Source organism: Psammomys obesus, unplaced genomic scaffold (assembly GCF_907164565.1).
Source record: "Psammomys obesus unplaced genomic scaffold, mPsaObe1.curated_primary_1811, whole genome shotgun sequence".
Taxonomy (NCBI): domain Eukaryota; kingdom Metazoa; phylum Chordata; class Mammalia; order Rodentia; family Muridae; genus Psammomys; species Psammomys obesus.
The window spans coordinates 1,155,618-1,167,985 of record NW_026585504.1 but is presented as its reverse complement, the minus strand read 5'-3'; the positions used below and the strand labels follow the sequence as shown (position 1 = coordinate 1,167,985).

Here is a 12,368-nt window from a genome sequence, read left to right as displayed (position 1 = left end):
GAGCCGCGGACGGGCTCTCACACGCGCGCACCCTCACGCGCGCGCGCACCGCGGGGCTCCCGGAGGCGGCGGCGGCCGCAGCCCCGGCAGCGACTCGCCGCGAAGTGACAGGTAGGAGAGGGCTCCCCGGGTCCCGCCCGGGGATGCTCCCGGCGCTCCCCGCCGGGCTCCCAGGCTTCCCGCGGCTGCGCCCCGGCCGCGCGCGCGCGCCCCCGGATGCCCTGCCGGGGACCCGGTGCAGGTGCGGGGTGCCGGGCGCCCCGCGCGGGAGGCAGGGGACCCCGCCACCCGCCTCCCCGGCGGGCGATCCTCTGCCGCTGGCTTCCCCCTGCCTACCCGGACGTTCACCCTCTCCTGCGCTAGAAATAGCTCGGCCCGACGTGTATAGGATTATTTTGGTTGGAAAGAGTTGGCACCGTGCAACGCATGTAAATGTGCGTGCGTGTGCATCCTCGGCGTCTTCTGGGGACAGCTTCCGACTGACAGGCTAAGCGCTCCTTCTGGGCAGCCTTTGGGCCTCCTAAAAGCACGTAAAAGAAGATTGCCTATTATCCGAAGTTTAAAGTTGTTTTTTCTTAGTCAGTTAGATCCTGTCAAAATTGTACAGTATTTCCGAGTTTAGACTCTGTAAACTACGGAATCAAAGTGTGAAAACAGAATTCTCCAATTGAACAACTCTAGAGTTATAAAACCAGCGTTTTTCTAGAAAGAAAGGCAAATGTCTGTTATATTTCCACAAATATGTATACATTCGGGACATGACTTAAATCGCAACTCCTGTAGGGATTCCTCCTATTGCTCTGACAGCAAGGTGCTTGAGATTTAATTTGGGACAAAACATTTGTGGACAGTCGCCATTTTTCAAAGTAGTGGGGTGCATGGTGGTGCACTCATTTCAATCAGCCATTTGTGAGGTCGGTGTTGGCAGTAATGTCCAAACACGGGCAGGTGTATAAAGCTTTGGAAAAGAACTGAATTTCTCCTTTCAGGAGAAATCAGATCATAACATGAAGATGGCAAGGAAGAGCGACCAGTGACTACCTGGGCAGACTCCCACAAGCTCAGAAAGTGAGGGGTTACTCTTTAGGATAGGAAGATTGTGTGTGTGTGTGTGTGTGTGTGTGTGTGTGTGTGTGTGTGTGTAAAATTTCACCTGAATCTTAGTGCTTTCAACACTGATGGTTTTTAAAAGATGCGCTTGAAATGAGAACCGAATGTTTTGAACCCTTCAAACTTTGATAACCTAAGTTACAGAATGACAGAGAGGGTCAGAAACTCAGCTCACAGGGATCATGCGGTGTAATCCTGACTTGTATGTGTTATGTAATCTAGATTTTTTTTTTTCCCCACAGAACAGTCTTGCATATTTTTCAACTGGTGTATTGATCTTTTGTGTCATTTTTTTACACTGTAGACATTTAATTAATGATGGTGTCTTGGGAGAACACCTGTAAGAAAAAGAATTACTTTTAAAATGGAATAACATTTTTTTGAGCATTTTTATGTCTATGAAACTTGGCTGACAGACGAGTGTGTCTTTACACGGAACAGTATGCTGTGAGACTGTGTCGCTCCAACTTTCATTACTCAGCCATCAGAACTTAGTTTTGATTTAGCTTTGATGATATCACTACCCAGCTCTGAATTAATCTCTGTGGAAATGCTGTTTTACAAGTAACTGTCAAAACAGAGTTTCAAAGACTCCATTTGATCACAGAGAGCACATTACATCTGTTGGAATAATTCTACTTTTATTTTACAAATGCACACCCACACAGAAGGGCTTTGCGCTGAAATATTCTTTTTTGCAAGATTTATATTTGTGTGCTTTAAAATGTGAATGATGTTAAACTTACGTGTGCCGGAATCCAGACTGTGTGCTTTTTGTCATATCAGATAGGGAAATATGGGAATTAAAAAACCCTTAAAGGTATCAAAAGAGCTTTTGAAGAAGTGAATTTTAATGGTTTGTATCACCCTTGAAATATTTCATTCCATTCCCAAGAGAGACTGTTCAGTTTTGGTGCTAATGGATTTTTCTTTTCTTTCCAAGAATGTATCCAGTTGCCTTTAGGTAAATGTATACTGCTGATTTGGGCAACATGGTACATATATGGCAATCCTAGTGAACATGCCATTTTCTTAGGCTACTACTATTTTGTTTTAACTTTTGATTTACTGGTAATTGAATGACTAAGTGCTTACCTTGCATTCATACCTGCATACGCTTCCTATGGGATTTGGTTTATACACAGCCGTGATGTGAACCCTTCACAGTGGCGAGCTAAATTGTGACAGGCTGGGCTACAAGCTTCTGGGGACAGTGTCTGATTGTCATCCTAATCAGTGTCAGGTGCAGCTGGCAAACTCAAATGTCAAAATTGAGGAATAATTTTTGGTGGATTTATAAAGTTAATAGTTAGCTACCAAATTTGATTTTAATTTTGAAATCTCATATATATAATTTTAAAATTTCATGTACTTGTACCAGAGAGCTTAGGTAATAGTGCTGTAGGATGGAATAATTTTTGTAGTTTTCACACTTTCAACAAATGCCCTAATAGTGAATGGAGATATTTTGGGGAAGTGTAAATATTACTTGAAAAATGAAGCGTGCGAGGCAGGTTACGACTTGGTTGCTGTCATTTGTGACCACGTCCAGACTAAGAACAACACTGCATGTTTACTGGCGGGATGACACAGGCTTTGCAAACGCTGTCACGGTGAGTTCCAGAGTCGCAAGAAGCTGTGCATGTGATACTTACAATGAGGTCAAGGACCCAGGAGGATGTTTACTGACCACTGTTGCTAGTTCACATCCAGACTGCAGTTCGTAACCAGTGACTTCTCCCTTCCCACGTGAATGAGTCTGTGGGAGAGACATACCCACTCTCCAGAAATAAGGACATCTCCCAGCACTGACAGGTACCTGATTTTGCGGCCTTGTTTGCAAGGATACTCTTGTAATGGTGGTGTGGTCTGTGTCGTTGTTCCCCTTTCTACTGGCACAGAATAAATAACCTTGCTTGTATTCCTTTGTATTTGTTTTCCTTTGATAAAGCCTCACCCTTTAAGGAAGTCCTTCCTCAGGCTGTGATATCATTTGCCAGTTCTGCCTTGAGTGTCCCTGTCTCTGATTCTTCACCTCCGCCGAAGGTGAGATGGGTTTGCTTTGCCTGACTAATGCTGCCGTGAGGGAGGAGTGAGAGCGTGCGCTGTTCTCATATTTAAGCCTGCTTTCAAAGTCATCCCCGAGTGATCGTTTCTTGCAAAACCCATTTGGCATGAGTGTGAACCTCGATTTCTGAGGGCCTGCCTGGGTTTTCCTCCCTTTCGATGCTGTTGCTCTGTGGGAGGTACAGCCAGAGTTCCTGAAGGGTGGTAGTAACGCCCTCCCTTTCGCATCGTAGCCACGAGATCATTTGGTTCGGCAGAATGGATGGCCAGTTTAAACATTTTCTTTTTCTGGCATGAACTGTACCTTTTCTCTCCTTTATTTTATGGAAACAAATTAGTTGAACAGGACTATAGGTGGGAAGAGGAGTCACGGCTGAAGAGCTCTCACAGCTGCTTCTTATAAAACCCGCAGTAAGAAGAGTGTACAGCACTCGAACACAGAGCTTGTCTTCTCCCTTCCCTGGGAGTCTCCCTCACAACTCTTCTCACACGACCCCTTGGAGAATTCCACCTCTGGTGACTGAGAGAGACAGGCAACTCAGTTCTTCAGTACACATCACCCTTACAGAGCAGCCTTTTCCTCCAAAACAGTTAAAGGGTGTCATTTGGCTCTTTAGCATGAACGAGCTAAAGTAGCCGTTTTCTTAGCATCGGGAAGAACGAGTACCTCGGATTCTCTTAAGTGGCTGATCCAGAGAGAACACAGAACACTCATTTATAGCACTTTTCCTCACCTTCACCTCAGATCTATGTCAGTGAGGTCTGGACGTAGTCCGCGAATATAGCTGGCAGATCTTTAATTTTTACTTATTTCTGAGTGACGATTATAGCACATGCTAGAGCCTTTTTGTTAGCCTTTTTATATTTATTTGTTTTTATTTTATGTGAATGTGGATTTTGCCTGTATGTATGTCTTAGTACCATGTAGGTGCAATGTCCTAGGAGGCCAGAAGAGGGCACTGTGTTCTCTAGAACTGGAGTTAGGGAAGGTTGCTAGCTAGCCACCATGTCAGTACTGGGAACCGCTCCCTGGTCCTCTTGGAAGAGCAAGTGCTCTTAGCTGCTGAGCCACCTCTTCAGCACAATGTGAGTTCACTTAAAAACTTACTGTAATAAGTACGATTCCTTTCCGTAGTACTTATAAGTGGCATTTAATTTTACACGTTTGGAATATGCTTAGAAGAGTCCAGAGGATTCCGCAAAAATGGCGCATAACCCCCACAATGAGAAGAATATTGGCCTGAGACATGATCCCTCTCACAGTAGTAGATGGATAGGTGGGGGAATGTATTCTGCATTTGCCTTCAGGAGTGTGCATGGACCTTTTTTCCCTGTTTTTTTTTTTTTTTTTTTCCTCCTGTGTTTCTTTGTGTAGCCTTGGCTGTCCTGGACTCGCTCTGTAGATCAGGTTGACCTCAAACTCACAGAGATCCACCTGCCTCTTCCACCCTGAGTGCTGGGATTAAAGGCGTGTGCCACCAAGGCTTCCACTGAGATTTTAAAGCGCTGAGGTCAGCCATACCTGAGCTTCTGTCCTGACAATGTCCTGTCTTGGCCTTGTGGCCGTGGTTGTCTCTGGTGTTCAGGAATACCCTCCCTGACCCCATGGTCAAGGCTGATGTGGCATGATGCCAACTGGTGCTCGGAACAACATTCCTGTTTCTGTGACGACCACTCTGCCCTTCTCCCACTGATGCTACCAGGATCACTGCCCACAATTCTTACTTCCCTACATCAGGGCAGACAACATTGGTTTATTAAAGCTCATCCAGAGGAAGGTCATTTACTTGAATTCCCATCCTGCAATCCAGAAAAGTTCCCCCACAGGCCACCTCCTGGGGCCAGATCTTCCTCTGGATTCACCTCACCCGGTGACTGTATTTGAAGAGGGGAATGCAACATTACTCCGCTCTCTGTTAGCCTTACCATTCTGTGAGTGTGTAATGCTAGAGCCGGGTGCCATCCCCAGGGCCTCGGTGTCCCCCTGCAGGGCTTACAGAGACACCACTCTAAGCAGTTTGGCCGTGGCAGGACAGACGTATCATGAGACGCATTTGGGGACCACTGATGTTTAGATGTTTAGGGGCACATCCTGGCTCTTTTCCCACGGGCACTAACAGGAACATTCAATAACAACTGTAAAAGGGGAAACAAAAAAAAAAAAAAAAAAACCCAAAAACATCTTTGTTGAGAACTTGAAATGTGCCACCTCATTTAATCTTCTCAGACACGTTTTTTGGTGGAGGGTAGTTAGGGAGGGGTAACAGGCTTTTAGGTTCACATTGAGGGAGAACTTATACTTGAGAGGCTTAATCACGTGGCGGGCTTAGAGTTGAGACTGAAATCCAAGTAGATTGATGCCTAAAGCCTTTTTTGTTTTGTTTTTGGGTCTAGCTATGCAGCGCATGCTGGCTCTGAAATACAAATCCTCCTGCGGTAGGCTCTCAAAGGCTGGGATTATAGGCAAGCACCTTGTTAGCCCAGAACTCCAACTTTTAAACCATAGGTCCGTGTTACCTGCAGTTGATGCTGCAGAGAGAGCCCTTCTCCCTAAAACAACATGGCAGTTATTTTAAGTGACCAGGCTAAGATGTAACTGATATGCTTCTGACAACTGCTGTGAAGATGAAATCATAATAGCAAGTTGAGGAGAAAGCTGTGTTTCCTTGTCTTGTTTCTGCAGTTGCAGGGGCTGGAAGTCTGAGAGGGAGGTTGGTAAATGCTAACCTGGACAGGGGCCTAAAAATGTAAGGTTTCTTTTTCTGTCCCTCCTCTTCCTCTTCCTTCTTTTCCTTTTCCTCCTCCTCCTCCTTCTTTTCCTTTTCCTCCTCCTCTTCTGTTTTGGGAGAGATCATAAGGGTGAGAGGTGGACCTGGGAGGACTGGGAAGTACATTATGTGAAATTTCCAAATAATCAATAAAAACATTAAGTAAAAAAAAAAAAAAGTAAGATCAGCTCTCAAGGGCCAGTTTTCACCCGGCAAAGTGTATGGTTTCATTGATGCTGTTGTGACCTCTGGTTTAGAGGCAAATAGCATTCCCAGGTGCTGTGGAACAGGTGTCAAGGCCCTCAGATAGGGTGGCCTGCAGGTGTCCCTTTCCAGGGGCAGCTGCCAGAAGAGTCTGCCATTGTGTGCACATTTTTAAAAAGAAGCGTGGAAATAGAGAATATTGGGAATCTAAATTTTCTCCATTTGAAAGTACTTGGATGGGGCTGGAGAGATGAGAGTTAAGAGTCCTGACTGTTTTTCCAGAGGACCCAGGTGTGATTCCCGGGACCCAGAGGGTGACTTACAGCCATCTGTAGTTACAGTCTCGGTGACCTGATGTCTTCTCTGGCCTCTGTGGGGTCAGACATGTGCATGGTGCGCGCATGCAGGCAGAATGCTCGCACACATGAAACATTTAAGTAAATAAACCAAAAAGTGCTGGGAGATTGGGCTGAGGAGATTGTTTGGTTGCTAAAATTCTTGCAACGTAAAAATGAAAACCTGAGTCAGATTCCACGAATCAGGTAACAAAGCTGGGAACTGGGAACACTAGTGTTATCCCAGAGAATCCCAGAGCACTTGCTGGACAGCAGGCCTGGCTCAGTCAGTGCCCCCGGGCCAGCGAGAGACCCTGCTCCAAAACCAAAACTCAAGGTTGTTGCAGCTGAGCAGTGACACAGGAGGTTGACCTCTGTGTGTTGCATACACACAACCCAAATAAGTTATAGTCAAATTGGACACATTTGTGGCAGGATTCAGCCTGACAGTTTCCGTGTTGAGCCTTTTGTCAAGTGTAAATTCTCAGATGCACTGTGCCCTAGAAAATGCCGTTAGTTTTATTTGCTTTTTTTTTAAAACATTTTTTGTTGTTGTTTTAAAGGAGGGGGTTTTAAATTTGTTATGTAGTCCTTTATTTTGAGTGAGCACAGAGTTCAGATTCTGAATATCTGGCTTTTTTTCTCACCTCATTTTCTAAGGTAAGTAAGTAGAATTGAGAGGGGAGGCATGGTTTTTTTTATCTCAGTTCTTGACAGTGCTTTGAAATGTGAGCAGTTTAGTTAGAGAAATGAGTGCCCTCCTTATTATGGGGTCAGAGGTTCTTTTGCATTGGTTGAATTCTGCAAATCATGTATGGCTCTCCCTTTATCAACAGTTGCTAAACGTAGAGAATTCAGATCTGTTCCTGCAGGTGAATGTTTCAAGGTACACCGCCCTAATTTTCCCTTCTCACAGACGGGGAGAGCACTCCAGCCATTCAGCAGTGGGATCGCCTGAGATGTTTCTTCTGTTTCTGTGACGCGCGGCTCTTCAGCAGATCACCAAAGCCCTCCCTGAGACCTCGGCTGTTGTTTTCACTAGATTCTAAAATGATGTAAACGATGCACTGGTGTGCTCAGCCGAAATGACAGTGCAGAAATACAGAGGCAGCACGTGATGTTCCCTTCCCACCTACACCCTCCCAGATGGAACCAGTGGCAGCAGTTCCAAGTGTCTGTCTCCCTCCCTTTGTCCATTCATCTACATACGCAAATACACACACGTGCTTTTCTCGTTACATAAATTGGATCGTACTGTACATGGAGATGCGTTTTCTTATGGAGTAAGCTGGATCACACCACGTCTGTTTGTCTGTGACTTGCGTTGTCTTCGTCACTGTACATCATGGTAATGTTGTTGTCTGCACTCCGCTTAGCTCATCTTTGTAGCAGTCTGGTAAGACATACAGTCTTAGAGTTCTTAAGCGCTGGCCTTTAATCATTTTCTCATGACGGTAAAGTCAAAGAAGATTTTTTTTCCTCATTGGTCTTCATAAGTATGTGTGAAATCTTCTTATTACTAAATTCCAAGAAATAGAATTATTTGGTCAAAAACACTTATGGACCTTTAAAATTCAAATAATACACTGTCGAATTGCCTTTTGAAAAGGTCCCTGATGAAATTTCTGTCTCACAGAACCCCAGGTTATGCATATGAATGGATCCTCTAACTGAAACATAGCCCAAATTGTTACACGGCTTTACTGGTTTAATTATATGCTGTATAGTCAGAAATGACTTAGAAATAAATCATGTTCTAACTACAGTACTTAATAAAAAAGTATTCTCAAGTTAAGGGGCTAATGTGAAAGCCCTTTAAGGAGTTATTTTGTAGAATCAGAGTTAAAAGTCTGTTTTCTGATAGACCTTTCCCAGCATAAGCATGCCATAAGCATCATGAATTTGTGTTCAGAGAAGTCAGGGCCCACAGGGCAGATTCATAATGGAGATTGATACTGACCTAGGTCAGTTAAGTTAATTGGGGCTTAAAAATGCCTCTCTGGGCTTATTGGTAAATTCAGATTTGCTATTGTAGTCTGCTTTTCATGCTGTGGTTTCCGAGTCCTTGTGTTCAAATACTTGCAGGTAAAACTTGTTTGGGGGAGAAAGCGTTGTGCAGAGCATGCACGTATTTATCTCAGGTAGACACCCCATAGCTGAGCTCTGTGCCCTGGTAGTTTTCGATGGTTGTTCCCTGAACAGTACAGTACTGTAACAGTTTATACTGTATGACGCCCCACAAGCAATGAGATGATTCACTGTGTAAGCATATGTAGAGGACTTGGGCATCCAGGGAGTCTTGGAAATACAGATTTCTTCTGCTGCTAAACAAAGCTGTATAGAATTAGCAAAGACTCCCTGTAAGCTAGGCTTGGTGCTACTTATCTGTAAGCCTAACACCAGGAGAATTAGCCTGCCTTGGTGACATATGTGTGACCCAGTCTCAATACACTAACTCTCCATTCCCAGCCCAAACCAGCTAAACGAAAGTGCAAACAAGTCTACAACAAAAGCTAGAAAAATTGGAATGACAGTTTTTTCTTAGTGAGTTTCTTTAGTGGGTGCCCAAAGTTAGTTGTCATTTGTTTGAGAAATGACTTGTAGACAAAGGGCTGTGATAGAAACGACGTTGTATTTCCATTTCAAGACTTATTGTGAATCTAGGTCACTGCCTTTCAGAAGTGTCCGTTTTGATAATTGTAGTTATTAACAATAATAGAAATCTACTTATTAGTTGCTTTTCAGAATTTGGTGGCATGCCCTCAGGAGCTAGAATTACCTTAAGGCATCTCAGTATCAGGGTCTGGATATCCTGAGGGAGTACATGGCCGGAAGATGGAATCTTTTGTGTTTTCCAGAGATGGGGCTGAATCCTTCATCTGTTTCTCCAGATAACCGTTTATAACAAGCTTCTGGTTAGCTTGGCGGGGACATTGAGACTCTGATTGTATGCCTTCTGCATGTTTATTTTTATGGCACCCTGTGAATCGTAGAAATATGGCAGGATTCAGTTGGATTTCCTTGCGTATTCAAGAAAGTCTGTGCTAGGTTTATGGAGACCTTATAGTATTTCACAGTTTACAATTTCCTTTGATAATGTCTGTGAAAACTCACTCTTCAAACTTGTGTCCTACGACCTGACCAGAAGTTATGTGTCAACCAAGTCCTTTGGGAGGGCTCTAGAAGAGACTCTTTAGAAGTGGGCAGCTTTAAGAATGCAAGGGGGTGAGTGCTGTGCCCTAAAACACCGTTTGGAGGGAGGAGCAAGAAGGAGCAGTCTTGGAGCTGTGGCCTTTCTAGGGGACACAGTGGCCCGGTAATAGCGCAGCAGGGAAAGCAGGAATGTGAGTTATACCTACCTCTGTCACCTAGATAGATGAACCCAGAAAAAACCTACTGGGCAGTGGTGGGCCGGTGGAAAGGGTTGATAGGTGGTCTGGAGAGTGGAATGGCAGAGCTCAGGCACTCCGCATCCTAGAGGAGGCACATGGGCTGGACCTCAGGTCAGCGCAGAAAACCTGAAGTCTGTTTTGTGGAAAAGTAAATAAAACCCTAGTTACAACAATTGGATTGAAAGTTGAGATTGTTACATAGTACCACATGGCTGCCATTAGTAAGACTTGTGGTTATCCTTAGAATGCTAGCGTTTTTTTTAACAGTTAAGTGTCATTTGGAATAAACTGCTTTTCTTGGTTAAAACCATAGACTGGGAAGCTTAGTATGTTTGTCTGATGAGTTAGGGTTAGAGGTAAAAGGATTCATAATGTCTGTCATCATCAAGCTGAATACCTGAGAAGCCATTCTTTTTCATATTTTATTAATTTTTTATCTAAAATGTCAGATACCTGGGGAAAGAGACTCTGAAGACATTAAGTTATTAGAGGTAATTCTTTGGAGACATCAGTTTAACAGAATTGTTGGCGTCACTAGGTAGATGTGAAAACTGTATTTTCTCATTTGTTCAGCAACGAGACACCAGACCTCAGCTTTCCCCTGCTCTCCTGTGTTTCTGGTCCTGTTGTGTGAGAAGGGGAGGCTGGTCTGTTGGGTTTGTGCGTTTGATCTTTGTGAACAAGCAATGAAAATGGATTAGTATCATAAAATCTGACAGCTGGAAGGAATTGTCTTTCCTTACTTCCCAGGTTGATACTTTAAGAATCCAAGGCACTGGCTGGCTATTAGCCTATGCTGCTGTGTGGTCCCAGAATTAATGACTAAGGGACAACAGATTTTGCTGGATTGATTCATTTTCGTAATGACTGCCATAAGATTTTGAAGGCCCTGCTTCCAAGGGCTTACTTGTCCCTTACAAAATTCTCTTTATGTATTGGGGCAGAGCTTCAGGAAGAGCCCTTACCACTCAGCACTTAACCTGGTCTTCTCTGGAGGCCTCTACATTGCTCACTCGGAAACGCTTCCTGCGGGAGATGGTTCTTTGCCGCTACTGTTCTGTCAGCTTACTGCTTTCTGAAAACTCCCAAAGCTGTAAATTTTTGTCTGAGCTTCAGAAGCATCTTGTGTCTACTAGAGATCTTGACCTTGAAGTTCTGTGGGTACCTGCAGGTCGGCATGCACCAAACAGAAACTCTCAACTTCACTCTAAATGTATGTTCTAAATCTTTGGGTAACAAGTTGCTCAGCTAGTGAGTGTGCCTCCCACTGATAGCTTTTTGTCTGTTTCTCTCTTTCCTTGAGGCTGCTGCTTGGGTTCATGACTGTAGTGGCTTTCAGTCTAAAGAAGGGAAAGTTTATTTTGGCTCACAGTTTGGGAAGGTACAGTCCCTCTGGCTGGAAAGGCATGCTAGCAGAGCTGGCAGATTCAGGCAGCAGGAGTGTGAGGTTGTATATTCCATCACTGTTGATAAGGAAGCAGAGAGAACTCTGACTAGAACCTGTTCATGAGACTTCCTCCGCGACCAGCTTCTTCTAACTAGGTCCCACCTCCTGCCACATTCTACAGCCTCAAAAATAGCATCATCTCCTGGGGACCAAAGGCTCAAAACACATATGCCTGCAGTGGACATTTCAGATTCAAACCCTGACCATGTCCATGTCGTCATCATTTCAAATCCTGATTGTTCTAGCTGTTTAACCCATCCCCTTTCCCTCATCCACCAATCACGTATTCTTTACAGTGGTGCTGCTTTTGCTTTTGATTTGTTCTGTTCTATTTTCCTCAACCATTTAGGGGTTTACAGTTATCAGGAACAGAGACACACAAACAGCTGCTCTATAATTTTACATCTTTGCCTCTGACTTCATTCTTCACAGCAGCTAAAGAAATCTGCACAAAGCAAGCCTTGCAACATTATTTATAAAACCTACAACTCCCTAGTGCTTTCGGGATTAATTTCTGTTTTCCTAATTTTCTGAATGCAGGCCACCTCTAGTCTGAACTCTGCAGTGAAGTTTCAGCTTCTTTATTTGTATAACTTGTATTAAGCTTTATTCAACCCCAAGAACCTAAATGCTGTGGGTGCTATGCATTTACCGACCTCGAAGTGCTTGCCTTCCTTGTGGCTGAATCTGCCTGGATCTTCAAAGACCATGAGCGGGGGGCCTTATCCCTCAGAACCAGCTCTGACTTCAACCCCAGTGCAGGTGGGTGCTGCCTCTCTGTCACCATGTCAACTGTGCGTGTTTTAGCCACAACATACTCTTGTGGAGAGAAAAAACCAAAACGGATGCATATTAGGGACTAAGTCAGCATCTCCTAAAGGAATGAGTATTAAGTGCTATCATTGCAGATTCTGCCTGAGAAGTAAATTGGAAGAGCAGTGAATGAGCACACTAAATGAGCGGGCAGTTAATAGTGTGGAGCCATGTATACACTTATTATAGGGAATTACTGGTTGCTGACGGATGGCAGAATAGCCACTTTGGA

General features: G+C 44.3%; 1 protein-coding gene across 10 annotated transcripts in view; it reads left to right on the top strand.

Annotated features, from left to right (window-relative positions):
- Positions 1-12,368, top strand: part of LOC129674066 (1-phosphatidylinositol 4,5-bisphosphate phosphodiesterase beta-4) — a 382,363-nt gene that overhangs the window by 6,101 nt on the left and 363,894 nt on the right. For 9 of the 10 annotated variants that reach the window (XM_055604240.1, XM_055604786.1, XM_055604452.1 and 6 more), the window contains exon 1: positions 41-111. The exons of the other annotated variant lie outside the window; for it this stretch is intronic. The gene's annotated coding sequence lies outside the window, so the exon portion shown is untranslated. Of the gene's footprint in view, positions 1-40; positions 112-12,368 lie in introns of those variants that run through there. 10 annotated transcript variants of the gene reach the window in all.